The sequence below is a fragment of the Caretta caretta genome, chromosome 4 (genome assembly GCF_965140235.1).
Source record: "Caretta caretta isolate rCarCar2 chromosome 4, rCarCar1.hap1, whole genome shotgun sequence".
Lineage (NCBI taxonomy): Eukaryota > Metazoa > Chordata > Testudines > Cheloniidae > Caretta > Caretta caretta.
The window spans coordinates 30,790,202-30,816,067 of record NC_134209.1 but is presented as its reverse complement, the minus strand read 5'-3'; the positions used below and the strand labels follow the sequence as shown (position 1 = coordinate 30,816,067).

General features: G+C 43.6%; 1 long non-coding RNA gene across 1 annotated transcript; it reads right to left on the bottom strand.

The window, feature by feature from the left end:
* Nucleotides 1–1,958: 1,958 nt before the first annotated feature.
* Nucleotides 1,959–24,494, bottom strand: LOC142071841 (uncharacterized). Its single transcript, XR_012668033.1, has 3 exons — nt 24,429–24,494; nt 17,502–17,577; nt 1,959–3,944 (listed from the first exon to the last, which is right to left on the bottom strand). It is a non-coding gene; the product is annotated as an uncharacterized LOC142071841 (long non-coding RNA).
* Between the last annotated feature and the right edge of the window lie 1,372 nt (nt 24,495–25,866).

Sequence of the window (25,866 nt, the reverse complement as noted above, 5' to 3'; positions counted from 1 at the left end):
TACTGTAACTGGAGTTAACAATCACTTCAATTCAAACACAGCACTAGATTGGTTTAGATTAAAAGAAAAACAAGTTTATTAATAAAAAGAGGGAGATTATCTCTTGTACTTGAACTCACTTAACGACAAAAATGGTTACAAGCAAATAACTTTACTTACATGAGCATACATACATAAAGGCGTTTCAAGAATAGGTCCTAAATTTTGCAATTTATATTCTTTGGATGGCATTTCTCTTTTCTTATACTACATTTTACAGGAAAAATGTGTGAATCTACAGAAAAATGATTAAAGGATTAGAAAACAGTTCTTACAGTGATAGACTCAAGGAGCTCAATCAATTTAGCTTAAAGAGAAGGCTAAGGGGTGACTTGATTACAGTTTAAGTATTTACATAAGGAACAAATATTTAATAGTGGGCTCTTCAATCTACCAGAGAAAGGTATAACATGATCCAATGACAGGAAGCTGAAGTTGGGCACATTCAGGCTGGAAATAAGGTATACATTTTTAATGGTGAAAGTAACTATTGGAACATTTTGCCAAGATTCACGGTGGTATCACCATCACTGACCATTTTAAAATCAAGATTGGATGTTTATCTAAAAGATCTGCTCTAGGAATTATTTTGGGGAAGTTCTAGGACACGGGGTCAGACTAGATGATCACAATAGTCCCTTCTGCCCTTGGAATCTATGAATGTCAGGCACTTCCCACAGTTCAACTTGGCTAATTCATAAAGTGGACTCAACAGCTGACAAGAGCTTCAGTGTTTCTGTTTGAAAGATGATTTGAGTCAGAGTGCAACAGTCCTCACTTGGGGTTGGTCAGGAACTGTGGCCGAGTGGTTAGGGCTATGACCCATGACGAGCAGAGGGGTTGTTGGTAGAAAAGCCCAGGTCCTCCAACTCCACCAGGCTCCAACCCAGGGCCTTTTTGGGCTATTAGTGATCTGGCAACCAAAGCTGCTTAAGGCTGTGCTCTCTGAGTCACTTCCTACCCACCCAAGCTAGCTCAGTCCAAGGCTTCCCCTGCTTGGGTAGTCCAAACCAAGAGAATAAAAAGGGATTACCAATATCCAGGATCCATATGTGAGGGAAAGGGGAATGTTCCATGCTCTGACTGTTTCTGGGGTGGGTCCGTCCTTCCTTCCTCCCTCCCTCCCTTCCTTCTGGGAGGGCCCTTTGGGACAGTTATCTTAGAGATTTCAGCCTTCAACTTTGCTCTGCACTGCAGGAATCACAGGCCTGCCCCCAAATAAGATGTTTCCCTGTTTTTTAATTCCTCTGCCACATGGAGCATTTGCTGCAGGTGTGGCAGGGAAGGGATGGCTGGGCCCAAAGTAATTCGTTAACCCCTTGTTGCCCAGTGTGGGGTTTGCACACCCCATCACACGCAATCTAAGGAATGTTTTAATGTCCCATTACGAAGTGAGTTTGTTTAGCTGTTTATTGATCCATTTGGTCACGTAGACTCCTTTCTGATACATTCCATCTCTTCTCTCTTTCCTCTTCCCCGAGCCGTTTCCCATTACAATCACACAAGATGATGCATCATGTCACTTTAGCCCACAACATCAAGAGTTATGATGACACACAATCATCAGAATTGGTGAGCTCCCACACTCCCTTTTTGATGCACTTTATCCACTAGTTGAGAGCATTCCCTGTCATGCAGGCCCAGAGCCAGGCCCTGAAAGGGATTATCTGACTGTATAAGTACGTAGCTGGATCACAACTAAGGGATGTTTAAAATCACTTCATAATGAGCTACTGAAACATGCCTTAGACTCTGGCTCCAATTATCTTTCAAACAGAAGTTTGTCTGTGCATTATAATACATTGCAATCCGATGAGAACACATCACAGAAATCATCAACATCTTGACCATGAACACTGAAGCTCTTGTCAGCTGCTGAGTCCACTTTATGAATTAGCCAAGCTGAACGGTGGGAACTGCCTGACATTCATAGATTCCAAGGGCAGAAGAGACTATTGTGGTCATCTAGTCTGACCTCCTGTGTAACACAGGCCATAGAACTTCCCTGAGTTAATTCCTCCTTCAAGTCTAGTAGCTGTGGTTAAACTAGCATGTATCTTTTAGAAAAACATCATAACACCAAACAGAAAAACATATATAAAAATTATTCAATGTTGAAAGGAACAGGAAATTATTCAATGCTGAAAGCACCTGATCAGCATCACTGGTGATATTATTAAGGAAACTCTGTCAACTTGAAATCTAGCCCATTTTAAAAAATATGTCAAATAGTTTCAGATGCTACTCCTGTCCCTGGCTTCATCTGCCAATTTTGCAATTTGATAGATGGGTTGTCACTCACCTGTCACTGTGTGAAAATCCCAGACAGCCAAAACAACAAACTGACTAATCAAGGCTGCACTCCTGCAGGCTCATTAAGAATTTTGGCTTCAGTGGGACAACTCATTGTCACGGAGTATGGGGTAGTCAGGGCCCTGCACCTGCTACTTCCTGCGATTCACCGTGACTCCCAGCCAGCCAGCCAAACAGAAGGTTTATTAGACGACAGGAACACAGTCCAAAACAGAGCTTATAGGTCCAGACAACAGGACCCCCTCAGTCAGGTCCATCTTGGGGGGCAGAGAGCCTAGACCCCGGCGTAGGATCTCCCTCCATTTCCCCAGCCAGCTCCAAATTGAAACCCCCTTCAGCCGTCTCACCCAGCCACACAGCCCAGCTCCTCTTCCAGCCTTTGTCCAGTTTCTGGGCAGAAGGTGTCACTGGTCCCAGCCCCCTCCTGGCTCAGGTTATGTGCTCAGGTATCGTCCCTCAAGTGAAGCCACACCCTGATATCCCATCACCAATGCAGACAGTACCAGTAAAACTCCCCCGCAACACTCCCAGGTCAATCCTCCCCACTCCCTACTGTCAAACTCATATGTGTACATCTATTCTTGTGCGCTAGTATTTGCAGGATCAGGGCCTTACAGTGTATACAGAGGAGAGAGTGAAACTGACTAGGCACAAAGAGCTACTGAATGCACAAGCTGGAAAAAAATGGAGGAATCTATATATTTTTCATTATTCCAGTCATTCTGGATGTTACTTGCAACAATAGTAGTAAAATATTTTTGGACAGAAGTGAGATTTTTAAGTTAATTGTCCCTTGAGCCCAGAGTTATTTTTAATCATAACTACTATCTGTTGTTGGGTTTTGTTCGGCCACCCACCACCATAGTACCTGAGTGCCTTCCCTGTAAAATCAATAGTAGTTGCAAAGTCCTTCGTGGACTTCTTGGAGTCTCTGGCACTTCTGTCACAACCTCAGCCTGATCACCTGATGCCCCAGGCAGATTGGTAACATAAATCTGTCACACTTCTTCCTTTTCAAGGTCAAAACTCTGCTTGCGACAGGTTTGGGGATTTTTTTGGGGGGTGGTGGGAGAATTGGTTGGGTTTGGGAATGAAAGGGGTGTTTGTATTGTGAGCATCACTTTTGGTCTTAAAGAGGAAGGTTTTGCAGCATTTCCTAAAGATGGTCAGCTGCTGGATTTGCCTGATCTCCTCTGGAGGATTGTTCCGTAGCTAGATCCTCTTGATGGAGGAGACTTTGTCCCCAACTCTCACATGCTTTGTCCTGGGTGTTGTGATCTGCATTGTCCCAGAGGAGTGCTGATATCACGATGATTCATAGATGGAAATTTGGACTTTGATATAGCTGAGGCTTGAGGTACTAATTGCGTTGGAGATTCGAAGCAAGGCCTTAAACTGGTACGGGAAACTTACTGAGAGCCAGTGACGGGACTTATGCTTGGGCTTGATGTGCCTGCAGCAGCTTGAGCCATAGAGAAATTGGACAGTTGCTTTCTGTACCAGCTGGAGAACATGCATCATCTTCACATTCAGCTCTGACCCAACGAGTTATGAGGTATGTCGACGCAGCAATCTGGGTAGGTGACAGCAGCCTGTGTAGACATTCCCAAGTTTAGTTTTTTCTAGCTAGCACAAATACCAATAGCAGTGAAGCCGTGGCAGCACGGACGTCAGTATAGGACAGCTACCTGAGTAAGTACCCCTTCACTGCTACTGTACTCACAGCTAGCTAGATTAAAGCTAGCTCAGTTATGGCTGCATGTGGTATAGTCACACCTCCAGCGGCAGTGTGAACATACGCACAGTCGTCCACCCTGGTGATAACAAATGCATGGAGTACTGTGCGTAGGGCCCCATCTAGGGGGAAGGGATGGAGTTTCCTGGCAAGCTGGAGGTGAAAGAAGCATTTTTGGAAATTGATGCTACTGGACTAGCCAAGTATAGTGAGGAGTCAAACAGGGCCTGTAGGCTCCGCACCACTGTGATGAAAGTGGGTTGTGTGCCTTTGACGGCAGCTGGAGACCACATCTTGGCCAGCTATTTCAATAACACTCTTTGGTAAACAATTAGCTTTCTTCTTTCAAGCCCTTAGGATTTATGTGAGCAAGCTAACAGAGATTACATCAAAACTGACATTGTTCCCTCTCCTTTACAATAGAACAGCTCTTTAATAACTAATTGTATTTAACAAAATCAGGGGCTACTCGGACAGATAGCTTGATTATTGTTTTCTTTTTCACCATATTTCACACACACAAAATTCATTTTAGTGAATAAATATTACCCCTGCTATATGACTGGAGCCAAATAACCTATTTTATGTAGTAAGGTTACTGCCCTTACAGCATTGTTTCCCAAGAGTGTGGGATGCACCCTCCTGGAGGGGCATGGCAGACTAGCTGGGGAGGAGGGGAAGAGTTGGGATAGAGCTTTCAACTGTTTTCCAGAACCTCAGCTTTCAGTTGTTTTAAAAAGTAAGTCTCTAGTTATTCTAGTTGTGAAAAAGAGCATGAAAAATATGGCCTGGGTGTAAGTGATGTGGTGATGTCTGCCTGAATTTGCAGAGAGGCTGAAACAATAACTCTGAGGTGTGACCTGTCCCATTCATTTCAATGCTGCCTGCTAACTCAGATGCCAGTGCTGATACTTTAAATGTCAACATTGTAAATGTTTGTGGAGCTTGTCAAAGCATGTAAGACAGCAAAGGAAGAGACCTGAGGAAGAGCTCTGTAAAGCTTGAAAGCCTGTCCCTTTCATGAACAGAAGTTGGTCCACTGAAAGATATCTTGCTCACCTTGTCTCTCTCAGGAAAGGAAGTGTCATTTTATGAGGAGCTACACCAGTGTTTCCCCGGGTGCAGGTTGCACAGGGGCCTAGCTGGAGATGAATACATGTAGATGGGTTGGTCTTTACTAGTACATGGCAGCATTCTGAGGTAGAGGGCAGAACAAACAGTTATTTTCCTGAAAGAGGGAGTTGGCTTTCAGAAGTGAGGGAAATTAACTTTCCAAACAATTTTGAAAGGGCTTAAAGAGTTGAGTAATCAAATCAACTGTCTGTAACTCTACAGTGCCTCAAGTGTATATCTGTGTGACCATTTGAATCAGAAATACAATAACCAAGGAGAAAAGGAGAACTTGTGGCACCTTAGAGACTAACAAATTTATTTGAGCATAAGCTTTCGTGAGCTACAGCTCACTTCATCAGATGCATTCAGTGGAAAATACAGTGGGGAGATTTATATACATAGATACCCATAGTTACCACACCCATTGTTTCATGTTCTCTATGTATATAAATCTCCCCACTGTATTTTCCACTGAATGCATCCGATGCAGTGAGCTGTAGCTCACAAAAGCTTATGCTCAAATAAACTGGTTAGTCTCTAAGGTGCCACAAGTCCTCCTTTTCTTTTTGCGAATACAGACTAACACGGCTGCTACTCTGAAATAACCAAGGAGTTTATAACAGAAAACCCTGATTGTTGTTGCGTTCCCATGTTGAAGAGGATAAGATGATTTCAAGGCCTTCAGTGTCTCGAAAAGTCACCTGTGCACAAAACCAGTGCTGCAAGGCTTGAATCTCAAGGTTACTTTACTTAACTTCTGTTATTATCCAAGTCGATTGATATATATGCCTAGCTTCTGCACTGCTGCAAGACTAGACTTCAGCAGGTCTGTATGCTAGTTGTAGTTTCATATGGTTTCGCTAGATGGCATTGCACATCAGAATCTACGCATCCACAGACTGGATCACTGTAATATTGCAGGTTTCAGAGTAACAGCCGTGTTAGTCTGTATTCGCAAAAAGAAAAGGAGTACTTGTGGCACCTTAGAGACTAACCAATTTATTTGAGCATGAGCTTTCGTGAGCGACAGCTCACTTCATCGGATGCATGCCGTGGAAACTGCAGCAGACTTTATTTATACACAGAGAATATGAAAAAATACCTCCTCCCACCCCACTGTCCTGCTGGTAATAGCTTATCTAAAGTGATCATCAGGTGGGCCATTTCCAGCACAAATCCAGGTTTTCTCACCCTCCACCCCCCCACACAAATTCACTCTCCGCAAAATGGCCCACCTGATGATCACTTTAGATAAGCTATTACCAGCAGGACAGTGGGGTGGGAGGAGGTATTTTTTCATATTCTCTGTGTATAAATAAAGTCTGCTGCAGTTTCCACGGCATGCATCCGATGAAGTGAGCTGTCGCTCACGAAAGCTCATGCTCAAATAAATTGTAATATTGCATCAGCTTTTGCAACACTGAAGCACTGAGACATGCAATTGATAGTTGACATAAGTTTTATCTTCCCTAAGGAAGAAATGGACTTCATTTTGAGTAGAGCTGTGATGATTCCTTGAACTGGAATATTTTTAAACACAAGTCCTCCCATGTCCTTACTCTATGGCTGGCCTGGAAATATAGATAGACTAGATACTCATAATTCCAGGAGTATGTTGTTCTATTTAGATTATGAAGAATTTTTAGTTCATATTCAATTGATTAGTAAAACGTTAGTTGTCTTTTAGACAGTCCCAAAGTACTATTTAATAAAGTTTAAAATACTCCATTTTTAAAACTGTAAATGTTTGAATTTTTTAAAGCTATTTTTATCTCATGGTGGAGTCTGACCCAAACCCCTATGTTCAAACATCCCAGAACTTTGGGGCTCTTCAGACCTCAACCTTGTGACTCAGGCCCATCTTTGTGTTATACATTCAAACTCATTCCTTAGCGTCTGATGTGTGTTATCTGTTGAAACTGACGCTTTCCATTTCAGCTTTCTCCTTTTCTGTGGCAGTTGCTGTCTTTGAGATAACTGATACTCAAGGTCCAGCTGCTTTCAGCAATTCAACAGACAAAAAGGTAGTTTAAAAGGCATGCACACACCTGCACACCGCTTTATGATCCTTTACAGCTATTTGAATATATTTTGGGGTTATTGTTGTTAAGTTATCCTGTTTTCTTTGAGTTGGTGGTGGCAGCTATACAGAGACATTGGACACCAGAGTGTAGGCTGAGGAGAGATACTTCTGGATGTATTTTTTAATCAGTTTGTGGAATTTACTACCGTAAAAAATCACTGAGGCAAACAGTTGAGTGCTGTAGTTAAGGGGTCTGGAATATTGATAAGTATATTATTAATAGATTTTAGGTCCAGAAGAGACCATTATGATCAGCTAGTCTAGTGTTTCTTAACTGGTGCTTGTGACAACTGGGGGGTCACAAAGATGTTAACATTTTATTACAATCCAAAGCAAAGAAAATCTCATTTCCCAATTAGTCACACACTCTTACCCTTCAAGAACAAGTATTCTCTCTCAGCCTCTCCACACACTCACTCTCTCTCATACACAGGCCTATCAATGTTAACACTGCTACATCTTTTTGTATTCTTATTTTTATAGTGCACATAATGGGAGAGTTGTGAATATTTCTGACTTCAAATAAGGGGTTATCTGCCTGAAAAAACATTGAGAAACGCTGATCTAGTCTGATCTAGGCAGCTACAGTAAATGTAACCAGGGCAGTTACACTAAGCTCAGATGCTGGGTGAAAATGTATCACAAGGAAAATTGGCTATCAGACTTCAGGATACAAGTTGATCTCTCGCAGAGAGGTGTCAAGGAAAGTTTCTTCATGCAGTAGCATTGCAAAATTGGCTAGATACAGTAACAGGGTGTTTGGTTTCCCTTAAGGGAAGAAGTATAGGCCACTGCCAGAGGCAAGATACCAGATTGGGCAGAGCAGCTGTCTATTTTAGAGTACATTTACACTACAGACAATACACCAGCTCACCTGCGGTGCTGTGGCTGTAGTGTAGACACTTGCTACAGTGAGGGAAGGGTTTTTCCCCTCACTGTAATTAATCCATCCCCTCTAGAGGTGGTAGCTAGGTTGAGGAAAGAATCAGGGCCAATGCAAGGATGTTTCATGCCCTAGGCCTCCAAGTCCTGCAGCAGCTCCCTGCCCCCCCCCCCCCCGCCCTGAGGCCCCCCCCATGGCAGCTCCGTGCCTCCCCCTCGCCCTGAGGCGCCCCCCCCGTGGCAGCTCCCCGCTGCCCCCTCCCTTGGTCCGGGGAGCCGTGCGGCAACTCCCTGCCACCCCCCCTCTCTCTCCCTCCCCTCGGCCTGGGGAGCTGTGCGGCAACTCCTCGCCGCCCCCCCCTCAGCCCGGGGAGCCGTGTGTGGCAACTCCCCGCCCCAGCTCACCTCCGCTCCACCACCTCCCCAGAGCGCGCTTTTGGCTGCCCCCAACCACTTGGCACACTAGGCAACTGCCTAGTTTTGCCTAGTGGTTGCACCGGCCCTGGGAAGAATTCTTCTTTGACCTACCACTGTCTACAGTGGGACTTAGGTTGGCTTGACTAGATCTCTCAGGGGTGTGAATTTTCCGCATCCCAAGAGACATAGCTAGGTCAACCTAAGTTTTAGGTATAGACTGAGTCTCAGTGTGGCCACTTCTACATTCCTATAAAGCTGCAGCTGAAAGTGTAAATGAGAGCAGATATTGGGGCTTTTCGGTCCTAAGGATGTCAGAACTCCTGGCTTTCATAATCATTTTCAGTTAACACATATCAAAAGTTTGTCTGGGGGTGGGGGATAGGGTGGTTAAGTTGTGTTGGTCTCATGGCTGGTAATTAGTTGATGTGTGCTAAGGTGGTAAGAGGCATGCTACCGTTTTGGACTATTTATATTTTATACTTCCTATGCTTGTGTTTTTAATGCATGTGGCACGTACCCAGAGCTTTGGATGGAGTTTTAGTGTGGAGTTTCTTTTAGAAAAAGAAAACAAATAAAATACATGCATTGACTATAATAAGTAGCGGAGGCATAATTCTCACATATTTTGGTTACACTTTATCATACTGACAGGTTTCAGAGTAACAGCCGTGTTAGTCTGTATTCGCAAAAAGAAAAGGAGTACTTGTGGCACCTTAGAGACTAACCAATTTATTTGAGCATGAGCATGCTGCAGTTTCCACGGTAAACATCTGATGAAGTGAGCTGTAGCTCACGAAAGCTCATGCTCAAATAAATTGGTTAGTCTCTAAGGTGCCACAAGTACTCCTTTTCTTTATCATACTGTGTCTAATTATATGGTAGTTACATGGAATTACAGTGTAATTGCAGGGGTTATGCTCTTTCGGTAACTAATTGCCCCAAATTCATATTAATGGAGGGTTAGTGACATGACTCAATTACTAAATACACATTTTTTATAATCCTGGTGCATTATCTACACTGGCTTTATGCTATAGTTTCTCTCAGTCATGTGGGCTTACTCATACTCCTATTCATGTCAATGGAAGACTCCCATTGATTTCAATTAGTGTTATTACAGGTATTAAACCCCAGACCCGCACTCTAATGGCAGTGATACCACGATGTAATTTCAGCCTCTGTATTACAAATTGTAACCAATTCTTTTTCCTTCCTTTTCTTTAGGTATCCAATAATAAATTCTGACCCATATTTCTTTTGCTCCATCATCACATTGAGCCTGATCCTGCATCCTTCACTGACATCCAGTTTATGGACAGCTGCTCTTAGTATTCCTGGCTGTGTGTGCTTAGGTTGACCGGATGTCCCGTTTTTAAAGGGACAGTCCCATTTTTTGGCACTTTTTCTTATATAGGCGCCTATTACCTCCCACCCCATCCCGTTTTTTCACAGTTGCTATCTGGTAACCCTTTGTGTGCTGATCATAGCACAGCATCCATAAAAATAAATCAGAGATTCTCCTGAAGAAACATTACCCCAATGGGAAGGCCTAACGGTTAGAACTACAAAAGGCTTAGCAGGAGACTATGGTTTAATTAATTAGTGGCTCTGCAATTGCTCTCTCAGGCTGAAATTCACTCTTATGTAGAAGACCTGCAAAAGGCCTACTCACCACTGGAATCAAGTCCTTCTTAAGTCCTCAAAATAGGGCAGCCAGAAGAGCCGTACATTTCAGAGGAAAGGGCTGTTGATGAGGTAGGGAGGTATTTTTATTCATGACAGCAACAGCTTTCTAATGTGACTTTGTTAAGTAGCATACTGGTCAGTTTTCACAGTGAGAAAGCCAGACATCATTGCAAAGTGAGAAGCTGCTTGCATCATCCTTCCGAACGAGGAGCGAGGCCTGTGTTTAAAGTGACAGCAAGCCAAGGGGAACAACAAGGCCTCAGCCGCACTTTGAAAACAAATACAGCTGGAAAAAAAATAAGTCTGCTTTGTAGCTAACTGGGGTATAATGATAATGTTAGTTACGCACAGGAAAGGAAGGGTCCTACTTCACCTCCTTAGCATCATAGTGGCTGACAAGGTTAACAGTACACCAACTTGATTTCAAGAGCTTTATGAAAAGGATTTGGCTATTAGGAATGGAAATGTAAGATACATAAGAACAGCCACACTGGATCAGACTAGTGGTCCATCTAGCCCAGTATCCTGTCTTCTGATAGTGGCCAGTGCCAGGTGCTTCAGAGGGAATGAACAGAACATAGCAATCATCAACTGATCCACCCCCTGTCATCCAGTCCCCACATCTGGCAGTCGGAGAATTTGCCATATTGGCTAATAGTCATTGGTGGACCTAAAGGAAGAAGCCAGTTAAGGGAACATGCTATTTACCCAAATTCCCCTGTCACTTTTAACTGGTGATAGAATTGCTTTTCACTTGCTTTCCCAAGGGGATTGTTCAATGTTGCTGTTATGACTGCCGCATTTTGGTGATGGGTGAGTATTGTATAAACACACCGTAAGAAACAGATGCTGTCCTGCAGAACTTTCTAACTAAATAAAAAAAAAGACAAACAGTGGGAAAAAGAGATGAAACAGAGTGAAAGTTGAAAAACATCTTAGTATTACTGTTTGTGTTTTGTTTACTGTAGATGGCATATCCGGATGCAGGATTGAGGCTATATAGACTCCCACTGAAGCAGATGTTGCTGCAGGATTGGGCACCCAAGGACCAGATTTTTGAAGGTATTTAGCCACTGTAAAAGAGTGGCCTCCTCCTGGGCACCTCCTCATGGCAGGCTTACTAATAGCTCCTTGCCTCAGTTTCCCTCTTGGACAACCCAAAGGATTCCACTTCAGGATCTTACTTAAACAGTTCTTCTCCTGGGGGCCAGTTTATTACAAGGACATTGTGCAGATAGGCTATAACTAAAGTCCCAAAGCATAGTTCATATTACCCCAGGGCACATAGTCCTTGTTCTCACTGTACCCCCACAGTGTCTTCCATCACAGGTAGGCCCTTATCCAGCGGCTTTTCTCCCTACGTCAGGACAGCCACCCAGACATTCCTTCTGGGGTGGAACCCTGCTCCTCTCAGCAGGAACTCCCACTCTGCTGGGAACGTGCCTCCCACTCCCCCAGCCGTCTCACTGCTCCTCAGGGTCTAATACTCCAGCAAGGTCTGTCCACTGCTCCCCCTTCATTCAGCCCTCTCTGGCCATCTCGCTGCTGCTGCTGCTCCTGCCTCCGGCCCTCTGCAGCCCTGGCCCTCTGGGTTGGGGAAGGTCAGCCAGCAAACCCCTCTTGTTGCTCTCCTGCCGTCAGCCCTCTCCCAGGAACAACCTTGTCTCTGGCAGCTCTCATCTGTTGCCCTTCTCCTGTCTGATTCCTGACTAACTCAGTCTGCTCTGATGGTTGAATGAGCTTCTATAGCTCCCCAGGTGCCATCTTGTCCTCTTAAGTGGCCCCACTGGGAGCCTGTGGACTGGAACAGGAGAGCTGAGCCCAGTTTCATTTAGTGGGTCAACCACCCTCTTACAGACACTAGAAATGTGGGCAAGGCACTTAAGTCCCATTAAGTCAATGGGAACTAGGCACCTAACTCACTTAAGTGCTTTTGGTAATCTCACTCGGGGCCAGATTGATAAGGGGGACTTATAGGGCTGCCCCTGAATAGAATTCACTCTCTTGAGTTAAGTGCCCAGGTACAAAGCCTGGGGAGAGTTGGAAAGGAAGTCACTAAAAAAAGGAAGTCACAAAAGCCAGAAAGCCGAGTGAGGACTCACCACCGAGGCTAGCCAGTAGGAAATGCCAAGGAGCGCGGTGTAGCCTAAGTCCTGCTCCTCAAAGGGAGTTAGGCTGAAGGAAGGTGCCTCCTTCTAGGGATTCACAGCCATGAATGCCTCTTCTGGAGTGAGGTTAGTGGTGTTTCCATAGGGTGACCATATTTCCCAAAGGGAAAACAGGACACCACGTGGGGCTAGGCTGAGGCCCTGCCTCCAGGGTTGGCCTGCTCACCTGAAGCCTCCCCTCCTCTCCCCCCAGGGCTGGCAATGCTGCTCTGCCTGTCCGCCCCCACCCCCTTGAGCCCTGCCTCCCCTCCTGCACGGGGGTGGCCTCGCCACTCGCCCCTCCACAGGCTCTGGTCCCAAAAGCAAGACAGGCAGGAGAAGCCCCTCATTTGTAAGCCCTGCTGTGAGTTAGGCACTGGCTAGGGACAGGGCTTAGGCAGCTATACGTGTGTCCAGCTGCTCAGATGTAGCCACCTTGGGGCCTTTAATTGTGGAAACTGAGGGCTTGGCTACACTTGCAAGTTAGAGCGCATTAAAGCAGCTCCAGGCGCCCTAACTCCCGACCCGTCCACGCTGGCAAGGCGCTTAGAGCGCCTGGACTCTGCAGCTGGAGCGCTCCTGGTAATCCACCTCAGCAAGAAGATTAACGCTTGCTGTGCTCTGGCTGAAACATCCGGGCATCAGCGTGAACGAGGTGTTGCATTACTGCGCTGCGATCGGCCTCCAGAAACGTCCCATAATCCCTTGAAGTCAATTGGCCACTCTTGTCATTGTTTTGAACTCACTGGAGGACTGCAGATATCCCCTTTCAAAGCGCAGTTTCTGACAGCCGGCTGCTTCTCTGCTCCGGGACAAAGCAGCCATGAGTGTGGAATGCTGGGTGCGTGTGAGAGAGAGAAAGGCGGGGGAGGGGGGGAGGTCTGCTGCTGTCTGAACATACAGGACACAATGCTGACACGCTCTCAGCACCCCAAAAACCAACTCTCACTCCCCCCACATACACACAACACACTCCCTGTCACACTCCACCCCACCCGCCCCTCATTTGAAAAGCACTTTGTAGCCACTTGAACGCTGGGATGCACTGCTCTCTGTGGCATTGCACGAGCTGCTAATGTGGCAATGCCAGTGTGCTTGAATCTGACAGTGTAAACACACGGCAACATTTTCCCTACTGCGGTCTCCGAAGGCTGGTTTAACTCCCAGCGCTCTACATCTGCGAGCGTAGCCATGCCCTTAGGTGCCTACAGGGTTGGACAGCAGCTGAGTGCGGGGGTTGGTGAATGCCAGTGGTGCTTAGATCTCCCTTGTGAATTCCACCCTAGGTACCTATCTGCTTCTTGAAAATCTGGCCCTAAGTCAACAAACAACAACATCTGATCACATGAGCAGAATATGCTGCTAAGAATGCACTCAAATGGATGATTTTATTGCTATAGAGCCAGATTTCCCCCCCCAAAAAATTTTTTTTACTGTATTATTAGTGCTTCATTTTGGTTAGGGGTTCTATGGCTTTTTGTGGTTTTTAAAATGTATCTTTTGATACTAAGGGATTTTTGTGGGAGGATGGAGGGATGTGCTGGTAAACAGCAGAACTGATTTCCCTGAGAACTGTGAGTGCTGCCAAGTTAAACCTTGGGCTGGCTGGGAGGCTGAGAGAGAGCGCTTATCAACAGCACTTGTAGGGCTGCTGAAATCTGGCCCCGTGCAATTCCCTGTTGTGGGTGCTTTTCTTTGCTTTGGAGGAGGAAGAAACCTCACCACACGTGGAGGAATTAGACAGGTTCAACAGAAGAATCAAGGCCAGTTACTTAGCCTGGGGTCTGTAAATTATCAGATTGCAAGTGCTTCATGATTCAGTGTCAGGGATCCAAGTCAATGATCTTGTTTTGCAGAACAATAGATTAGAAATGGCTAAACTGTTAACAATAATCAATCAACCAGGGAGCTGTGGAAGTGCTGAGATCTGGGAGAAACACAGACAATGCCTATTATTGCAGCGGCAGGTAGAATACAGGCACTCCATGCGTAGCTACATGCCACAGTGAAAGGCAGGCTGTGTCCACACTTGTTACTGGTGTGTAGCTACACACAGCAGGGAAAGGCTCGTGCAGCAGGGAGGCAGTGGGCCATTACACTCCTAAAAGTAGCAGTATAGATCCTATCAGCGTAGACATACCTTTAGAGGTCAACATTCTGAGGGTAAAAACCTGGCCCAACTGAAGTCAATGAGAATTTTGCCCTACAGTGGGAGTTTTAGCCTAGGCATTTCAGCAGAGATTGTGTCAGGAAAAGGTTTTCTGCATGCACACCACATAAAAATGTGAGTCGTCAAGGACAACCACTTGGTCCTACGTGCTGTGAGAGTACCCTTGGTTGTTGGAATGAGAGAAAAATGCAGGCCATGTGACAGGTCACTTGGCCTGGGTCATGCCCTTTTATGAGCACTGTACCTTCCACTGCAAGAGATGTGTTGGATCATATTAAAGTAGTTCCGTATTAAAATCACAAATGAGTTTGATTCCCCATAGTTTAAATTCCAGGGTATTACTAATTAAGAGGTCTCTTGGTTTTTGTACTGTTTCTCTCCCTCTATGTGTGAAACTTGCAAGCTGCTAATTGTGTTAGTACATTCTAAGACAGAGTCTGTTCTCAAAGCAGTTCTTTGTAACAACAACTACTCACACAGAGAGAGAGACTCAAAGCAATACTCTGTAACAACAGAAACAGCACCCAGAGACTCCCCGCCCTTTTGTTGTATTCATCTCGCTTTGTTAACAATTGTGATTAAAATAGAGATAGAGGATGTATGTGGATGGATGTTTGGTGTGGATAATAAATGAATGATCAGGGAGGTGCCAGCCTAAGAATCCAGCGTCCATCAGCCAAAGAAGGCGTCAAGTGGAAATAACCAGAGGACCCCCGGAGGGCAGACTGGAATCCACCCAACAGCCTCAAGAATGGGAGAACCAAAGAACAAGATAACATCTAGCAGCACAGAGCCGTCAGGAATGTGCCACCTGCTGATTGATTCAGCAACAGCATGATGAAGCAATTCCCATAGACTGGCATAGGAAGAAATTCCTATAAAAATGGACTCTAGGAAGTGAGAACTTTGGGGTCTGATTCTGCAAACCAACTTCCAGGAGCATCAGATGTGCATCTGACAAGGCCCTGCTCCCTCCTCATGTCCAGGCCACCTGGCCAGTGGCTTGGCATGAGCAACTCTAAGGCTGGTAACTATGATAACAACCTTGCAGAACCTGTGTGTGTGTGTATGAATGAATGTATGAATAAATATGAAATTGAATGGAATGTTATAGCTATAACTAACTGCTTACTAGGATTCTTTCTGTATTCACAATAAATGTGGCATTTTGCCTTTTCCCCTTTAATAAGATCCTGCTGGTTTTTATTTTATTGGTATAACAGATGGAGCAGAGTCATGTCAAGCCTGGGATGGTGTCTATTGTGGCTCTGTGTCAAGTTATATTACAGCCAGCGTCAGTGTCTGTTCTCAGTTTCCAGGCTTCTTTGTAGAAGGCAATGCATGTAAGGGCGGTCTGATGAGTAAAGCATTAATGTCCAGGGGTCCCAGTGGAGACAAGCAGTTCAATGCAGAGTACTAACTCTCCAGGAACTTGTGACACTGATATTCAAAGACATGGAAGTGGATGGGTCTCACCCGGTCCTAGTAAAGAAGTCAGATGGTGCCATTGGCTATAGGCAGAGCCCTGAAGGCTGCATCCCCTCCATCTGTAAGAGAACTGTCTGCTCTCCAAGAAGGTAGAAGAAACGTTTGACCAACTTTATGGAGCAAAATGTTTCCTATTATCTGAAACTGAAGCCTTGCATAGGAAGGCTATTGCATGTCATTCCTGCCCCCTCCCCCAGGGACCTGTTGTCATGACTCCCATTCCAATTCAGTTGCTCCAGCACCATTCAATGAATGGTAAGTTACCTGTTGGGTTGCTTACCTGGGTGACTGTTCACATGAAGCCCTGGCAGAGGTGGTCCTAGATGGTTCAGAGTGTGTAGCTGCATGTCTCCCTATCTACTTTAGGTACCTCGTCACTGCAGTACCTCAGTGCCTTCCACACTAACCTATTTATCCTCAACATGCCTCTGAGGTAGGGAAGTGCTAAAATCTCCATTTTACAGCTGCGGAACTGAGACACAGAGAGCCAACATGACTTGCCCAAGGTCATACAGGAATCCTGTGATGGAGCAGGGAATTGAACCTGGCTCTCCCAAATTATTGCCCTAACCACCAGACCATGCAGCACCTTGTAGGCAATCACAAAACCACAATCTGGTGTACTCAAAACCAGAGGGTGAAATTCATTTCAGCACAAGGCTTAAGGTTTTAAATCCCACTTAAGCCCTCGATGGGACTCGAGTGGTGCATAGGCTGTGCACTGGCTTTCTGTACAGGACTGAAAGTCACCCCGTATTTTTAAACTAGTCCATAGCATTAATGAAAAGTCCATTTCAAATGTAAAATGAGCCTTTGTCAATTGTAATGCAAACTGCACATCTAAACAGGTTACTTATCTGCATAATGACAGGTTTCAGAGTAACAGCCATGTTAGTCTGTATTCGCAAAAAGAAAAGGAGTACTTGTGGCACCTTAGAGACTAACCAATTTATTTGAGCATGAGCTTTCGTGAGCTACAGCTCACTTCATCGGATGCATGTGAAGTGAGCTGTAGCTCACGAAAGCTTATGCTCAAATAAATTGGTTAGTCTCTAAGGTGCCACAAGTACTCCTTTTCTTATCTGCATAAGAGTCCGTGGTTGCTTTTTACACACCCTATTTAATGTAACATCAAATGCTTTCTGGATTCTCACCAAGACATTAATGAAAGAGGGAGAAGAATGTAGAAAATGGTCAAGGAGGAATTACAGGCTCCTGAGCTAATCCAGATACTGGCCAGGCAATGCAAAAAATGAACGTTAATAAGTAAAGGGAGCCATTTACAAAAGGACCCTCTTTGATCAGGGCAGAATAAGGCAAGCTGCAGTAGTCAGTCCTGGTACGGTGGATGGGAGAAGAATACTACCAATGTGGTGATTCAGAGAAAAGGCCTTTCAAATAATCTTCACAATCATTAATCTACTGTACCTCACGCAGAGCCTCAGCCTGGCCCAGCAGCTCTCAGGATCACAATGCCGTTTATTTTCACGCTGTGGTACATCTCCTGCAAATTAAAGGGGTAGTTACAGCCCAGTTAGTCACAACTCTTAATCCATTGCAAATACCAAGTCATGCCAATGTGCACGTTGGATATATTCAGCTATTCCGTTTTATTCGAAGCTTTGGAGATGCTTGAGCATGTGAGGATCTGTATTTAAAAGATTACAGAAAGGGAAACAAAAAGAAAAGGAGGACTTGTGGCACCTTAGAGACTAACCAATTTATCTGAGCATGAGCTTTCGTGAGCTACAGCTCAAACAGTTAGCCAGAGGCTGTGAGGTGCTAGAACATAGGCTACAGGTACACCTCAAATTAAGGTGTAATTATATCTCTCTCTGAAGTGGCTAATAAAACAGAAGCGGTGAATATATCACAGGTGCACAAATGGACATTGGGATGACTTTGAATTTACAATGCATTAAGAGTTGTGACAGGCAAACCTAAAAAGGCTCAGAGTTTGGCTTATCAACATTACCCCAAACAGTGCAAAGCCGAATCCGTTCTACCTTCTCTGTCAGTCTGTCTGTCCTGTCTCATCTATCATGTGATGAGAGGGAAACCAGAACTATAGGCAACCCCAAAAGGATGGCAATATATGTATTGTGGGGCCAGGGCATAGATAGGTGGGAATAATGTATCCATGTGTTTTTGGAATGGAAAGGGAATGTGTCATGAAACCTTAACTAACATTTCCCATGAACCCTTACTGGGCTATTTGCATGAGTAAGGATTACTCAAGTCAGTTAGCATTTGAGGAATCAGACCCTAACATTTTGCTGCAGCTCAATAAACTTTATTGGAATGACAGGATATTGCCAAATGTTACAGAAATTAAATGCACTATCATCATCTAGCTAGGAGACATTTCACAGGGCTAGCATAACAGTTCCCTTCTAATTCACTGCCAGTATGCCACAGAGTGAGGCTATTGCTTTAACTTCTCTCAGGGTTATTCTCAATTTTTCTTTCTCACTTTTTAAATTCCTTACATACTTTAGCTCTTCCTGTTACAGAGCAGCTCTCAAGGGTTGGCATGATCTTTTGCTAGGGTTCCTAGATTTCTGGGACTGTACAACTGAAAAAGATATAGTTATTTTCTGCTAGATCATCAGAGCTCATTGCTTGCCTTTGGAAAAGACCTGCCAACTTTCAGAAACCAGCTTCAAATATGAAAATAAAAATCGGTTTCTATGACTTTCCACTCATAGGATGAAATCCTAGCCCCTAGGATTGGCATCCAAGGACAAAGTAGTTGGAATTTAGGGGGCCAGGAGTTCACCCACAATATTTCAATGTTGGTTCTCTCTTTGCACTGAAAAGCATGTGTCCAATATGCCATCTTGCATCATTTGGTATACAGCATCAGCCATTCCCTTGTGGAATTTAGTGGGAGAGAAAACAGAAGGATTGTATAGAAATACAATAGGTTCTGTAGAAATTACTCTAAAATGTATTGACTTTAATAGAAAATTATGTCTGTTTAACCATTTAAATAGAATTCTGGTGTAGAGAGAGAATTTTCTCTTAAAGTCTATAGGATGGTTCAAACAACCTACAGAAAGGTTATCCTTGTCTATTAAATTGAATAGGACTTTTCAAGAAGATATTTTCATTTCATTTTCAAGAAGATTTGCTTGGTATTATCAAAATAACAGAGAGAAAGAAACTGCAGCAATCCATATTACCAGTATGATAAGAAATCACATAGCCAATTGGGTATGATTTAAAATAATAGGCCAATCGTTAGCACATTTTAGATTACTGTGTTTGTTCAGCAATGCTGTATTTCCTCCCAGCTTTTTAATGTAAATATTGTAAAGTGACAAATCACTTAAACAACTTGAGTATTTCTACCAATGCCTCCGCTGTTTTAATTTTCATTTTTCCAATGACGACATCAACACCACCACAAATTTCTTGTGGTTAAATGGAGATAACATGCAGTATAACTACAGTAATACTGGATTTAGAAAATGAGACCTTGGGGAAATGAAGCTTTAAACAAAATAAATGCAGTTCACTGATTATCTCAAAGCACTTTAGTTGTGTTGATGTGGCTAAGTACTATTATCCCTATTTTACAGATGGGGAAACTGAGTCAAAGAGTTTTCTTTTAAAAAGTTACTTGTCCAGGAGAGCCAATGGCAGAGCCAGGAACTGAACCCAGAGCCCCTGACTTCCAGTCTCCTGCTCTAGTATGTCCATTATTAGTTTACTTTTGTTTGTATTACAGTAGCATTCAGAGGCCCCAGTCAGGGTCTGGATGCAGCTGTGCTGAGCACTGTACAGATACTATATCAAAACAATCTTCCCCCTGGTGATTTGCTGCGAGCCCACCTATCTCTACAGACATCTCCATGCCTACTTGTTCAAAGCAAACATGCATGTGCCTACCCTACTTATTAGGATCATGTTGTGTGTTGGAGTGAATACAGGCATACCCAAAATGGGGTTTCCCCTCTGAACTTTTGGAACCCAGACATCCCATTCATATTGGCCTTTCTAAATTAAAAGAACTATGAACCATCCAGGCAGATTTCTACCAGCAGTTCAGGATTCTTCTAGGCCGGGGGGCGGAGACGAGGGTAAGGGCCCCCATAAGGTTGTTTTTTAAATTGTGGGGGTTTAAACCCTATATAAGGAAGAGAAAAATTTGCAGAAGGCTAATATTCAGATCCCGGATGTTTGTCCAAGTATCTGAAATGAAGACAATTTAACCTTCATGCAAAGCGCCACCATATTACCCAATTACACAAGCACACAGTTACAAATATCAGCTCTGGTTTGGTCCAGGTATATGCACCCATTTATCCATGCAAACATCCACTTACACACAGAATGACTCAAACATGCTTACATTCATACAGTCATAACAACACATACACCAATACTCATTCTAGGGTTTGTTACCCTGGCAAACTGCAAAACAGTCACCAAGTGTGTTTATCTCCTGGCTAACTGCTGGTTCTGTCTATCAGATAGACCTGTGTATAGGATACAAATGATAATACATACCTTCAGTCTCACATATCTGTACATACACTAGATACCTGTAAAAAGCCCTGGATTTTTTCTTTAGCCGCTCCAAGCATCAGAGATCATTAGGTTAGCTATGATCTGCCATGTCAGCTAAAACGTCATCTGGGATGTGTGATGGCCAAGGGCAGGAGAAGGAGTATCTATGTGGAATGCTACCTGCTGAGTGACGTGTGAAGCTGAGTTGCAGGTGATCTCCAGATATCAAAAGTTCCTTCTGGAACTATTCTGCCATCAGCAACTCAATTTACGCCTGGGCAACCCCATCCCCTTTCTAAATGGGTTCAGGGCAGAATAGGACTCCTGGCCCTGCTTACAGTATTAAACCCTATGCAGTTATCCATTTGGTTGTCCACCATGCTGAGTGGTGTGTTATGACAAAGGAGCAGTGAAATGTAGCTTCCTCATTTGGTCCTAGAAACATTTGACTACATAACCAGCTCTTTTTTTTTTTTTTTTTTTTTAAAAAGGAGCGAAGCGGAAAAGTAACTCCTGCGTATCAAAGTGCAGGAGGCGTTTCAGGAGGGAAGAATGCAATTATTCACATTGGAATTTGTCCAGGGTTGACATCCCTCTGGTCACAAGAATGCCAGGTGCTGCAGGAAATTGAGTCAGTCACACACTTCCCTCTGAGTTAACCAAAAGGAAAATTTTCCCATAAACACCTGCTCAACCTGTTTTGATAGCAGCACAGCTCAGTCCATTTAACAGCTGGAAGTGGCTCTGACTTTAAGCCTGGTTTGCTCTGATCTTATAGATAATTGTAGCAATGTCACTTGGACAAAGAGTCTACTGTGTGGCGCAAATTCTCCAGACAGGCCCAGGAGAACAAGGTAAAAGTATGGAGGTGGATGGCATGAAAAGGTGGCTTTGTGTCTCCCGAGTACATCTGGTTCTCTGGTATAAGTCAGAGCAACCTGTAGGCACCTGGGGATCAGTAGGATGCAGCCACAACCCAGCCATAACCCCTTTCGCTGGCCACGCCCCCCCAGCAGCTGGAAGGGAATACAATATAAGAACTGCTGGGAAATCCTTCCTTGGTCAGACCTGCTGGCTTTAGGGCTGCTATAATGCACCAGAGAATCAAGGTCCTTATCTCCCATATTTAATATTATTTCTTACCTGAAATTGCAACAACATCCCAGTCAATCCAATCATAACAATATACTACTTCAAACCATTTGTCATTGTGTCAGGCTACTGAAACCGATATTAAAGTGTAAGTCAGTTACAATACTAAATACAACTATAGAACAGAAAATGTTAGTTTAGATTCTATTCCTCTATTTTTTTTCCAGTTATCCACTGTCCTGATTCAAATCTTTCTGGAATGTTTTCTTTTAATTCATGAATCTGATAGAGATGCAGTAACTAATTTGTGAATATGACAAGAGAGACTGCTGACTTCACGTATTAACAACACAAATCTAAAAACCTTAGTAGCGTCAAAATAATATATTAGATATTTCTTGAAACTGCCATTTTTTCATTGACTGTCATATCAAATCAATACGATCCATTCCATGTTATAAATATACACACACGCACGCTGAGCTGTCAAATGTATTATAACTTAACACTGCAGTTTCCTTTTAAGCTTCCAAAGGAGCAGTGAGTCATGGGCTAGAATGTGCATCTGCAGTTTCAATTAACTGACAGGCTGAATATCTTAGTTTTCCAATGGCAGATAACCCCAAGGTCCATCTCAACACTTAGATAAACAGATCCCTTTGGTGCCCAGGCACTGTATGGGCTCCTGACATCATGTTCCCTTTTGTAGAAGAAAGAAGAACCACACTGATATGACTGTCTATTGAATTTTACACACCCCCAGGAACAGAGGAGCAAAGTGGGCAGTGAATCTGACCAGCAAGCAGGCAGGCCGGCCCTAAGGATAGTTGACAGATGATGCAAGTTCTTCCTTAATGTTTCATCGGGGCCTCACATCAGCCACATTATGTGCAAGCAATGCAAGCAACTGGCTGGAGCATTCCAGCTTCTGTGTACCATGCTAGTCCTAGATACATGGCTGTTTGACCTCACACTGCCAAGCAACCTGCAGCTCCTAAGAACCCTGGTACTTATATGGTTTGAGCACTTCAGAATCTTTAATGTATCTATCCTCATAACACCCCTGTGTGTGACAGGGCAGTTGTTATTATCCCCAGGTCACAGATGAGGAACTGAGGCAGAGAGAGGCTAAGTGACTTTCCCAGAAGTCTGTGGCAAAGGAGGGAATTGAACCAAGGCCTCTCCCTGGCTAGATCCCTAACCATTGGATCATTCTTCCTCTCAAAATCACAAATGACGCTACAGCTGCATGTTTTCATCATGGCAGTTCAAACAGGACATTCAGACAGAGGCTTTTCACTTTATCTAATGCAGCAAAAAACACACCTTAAAGGGTTAAGACTTTCCCCCTAAGGGTTAAGACTTTCCCCCTAACTGAAATGTAACAAGCTAGTCTGGGGCAGTCACAGGGTGATGGCTGCTGGAAAAAAATTCCACGTCTCTGTGTTACTTCTTTCAAGGACTTGATATATCAGCCAAGAGACTTCTAGTAAATGCTAGCTCTGTGCTGTTCCCAATATCCAGTGGTTTAATGGGCGAGAGAAACATAACCACTCAAATCTGATGATCTAAGATTTCAACAATTAGGGATTTAGGCTAACTCCAATTTAAGTCAATGGAAAATTTTGTCATCCTATGGGCAGCAGGATCAGGCTCACTGGACCTGATACAAACCTCATTTAAGTCAATGGAAAGACTCTTGTTAACTTAAGTGGGCTCTGGGTCAGGCCTGTGATAGCCAGAAAAGTTATATTTTGAAGACTGAAGAGTTAGTTTAAATCTCTGTATATTGCCATGCCTTATCTCTGTGTACTTCCTTATGCTAAAAGCAGTAAGCTTTGACAATTCTAAACACAAGTTTTTGAATAACTCTGATGGGAAAGCCCAAGACATTGACTTTGTATGGAAACCATTTCTGGAACACTGGGAAAATGCAATAACTAGTCACAAATCAACACTAAGGATGAGAGCAGGGGATATCTCTATAGAGAGAACAACTGCTGCAATACCTCACCCCTTCTCATATTCTATACATATTCTTTTGTCTTGAAAACACTGAATATCACATGTTCTGTGTAGCATGAAGAACTCAAGTGTTCTGCTTTTACTACTCTGCATGCATTTACTTTAGGCTGTAAAATTTCATTTGGCAAACCATGTAACACTGATGCCATGTGCTTTTTGTTTTCCACAAACATGTATCATATACCCCAAATAGAGCACATTGCAAGTCTAATCTTGAGGTGACAAAGGCATGAAGCACAGTGGCAAATTTCACACCAGAAAGAAAAAGCCACAACCTTCTAGCTAGATGTAGATGAAAAGCCTGCCCCACAATCACCCAACAACAGTTGGGGATTGAACCAGACTCCCCAAGTGAGTAACAAACAGCAGGCAAATCACAAAAACAGATACAATCCTCCCATGTTTTTCAGTTCCTTTCCACAAGCCACCAACATCCCCTCTGTTTGAGCTGAGCCTCAGACAGCCTGCTTTCATCCATACCCCAGACCCTAAGACAGCACTCAGCTGAAACATCCGAGCTGGAGGAGACAGGTGTGTGTGGCATACACATACCGAAGACACCACAACCCGTGCTTCCTCATTAAACCTCCTCGCAGCCTCAACTACATGTTAAACAAGAGGCGAATAGATGAGGAAATACAATAAACATAAAGAGCAGAGCACGCAAAAGACAACAATAAAATAACTATTCAGCAAAGATTGTGAATTACGCTGAGTTTGTACCTGTAAATGATACATCTTTGAAGAAGAATTGCAAGTCACAAGCGTGCTCTTTCCCAGGGAATACGAATGAAAAGGGGGAAAAAAATGTTATTTTGTTTGCAGTCATTGGATGAGAAGTTGACCAATAGCAATCCAAATCAGCCCCTACGCCCATCTGCATACCGTTTCACAGCCGGGAGGTGTGTGCTTGTTGCATGGAAAGAAGTCAGGCAGGCAGTGATCTTTCATTCCATAATCAAGTGCATTACAGACAGTCATCCCTACTCTCAGTACTTTAGCATCAAGTCTGGAGCTGGAAGCGGAGGGAGCAGCTTCGCAGATGGCAATAAAGGCACGATCTGTGGAGAAATGGGACTATATTAAAGGAGTGTATGATCCCATATATCTGATCTATAACACAGACTGTCCCAAACATTGCTTCTTGCTTAGTATCAAACAACACTCTCTAACAAAACTGATGAAGAATAGCTACTATAGATACTTTTTAAGTCTGTTTTAAAATATTCACCACTTAGTACTGAAAGAATAATTCCCTGTCATTGAATTACAACTGTCTGAAGGTTTTAGAGGCACAAATAAAATACAACTCTTAAAAAAAAAAGTTCATTTACCATTTTACTGTAACAGTGTTTATGATTTCTCTCAGCAGACTTAGGGCCAGATTTTGAACTCAGTTTTGCCTGTGTAAATCTGGAGTAACTCCGTTGAAGTCAGGTAGGTTACTCCAGATTTACAAAGGCATCACTGAGATCAGAATCTGGGCTATTGTATTTCAAGTACATAATGCTTAACTGATGCTTTGATTCAGCACAACCCTAATTTGTGCTGCTTTACAGCAATGACCAACTTTCCGGGACAATTTCAACTCAGACAGTTGAAACGCTATTCAGGGAAAGTGCCAAGGGCAATTCTACCATGGATTTTTAAAAAAATATATTTTAAATAGTGGATTTTTCATGACACTGTGGCACTAATATCTTAACAAACATCTATGTGCCAATTTTTTAAATAGTAAAACAACATACAAATTCTACAATCTTTTCAAGTTGGAGTGTAATCAAAATAACCTTTTCTGAGCGCACTTTTCAGAAAGCGTGGACTCTCTGATTAAAGACAATAGATTTTTTTTTTAGTGATTAGAGATGGGCCCTAATTATCACACTTGATCTGAACTTTGGATCTGGTTTGAACCTTTGCAGAGATCAGAAGCCAGCCATGAAGTTTGGATCCAGATGATTATATAGCTCACAGGTGTGTAACCAGTTCTGATCTTCCCAATCAGGAGTGTTTGGATCTAAGACCCAACTCTGTGAATGTGTTTGTTTTACACAGTTCAGCTGGGTTACATAATTAATATTTCAAAACATGATCCCTTATCTACCTAGTGAGCCCAAAGTCAGAGGCAGAGCAAGCACATAAGGTATGTTAGGGATAGGGG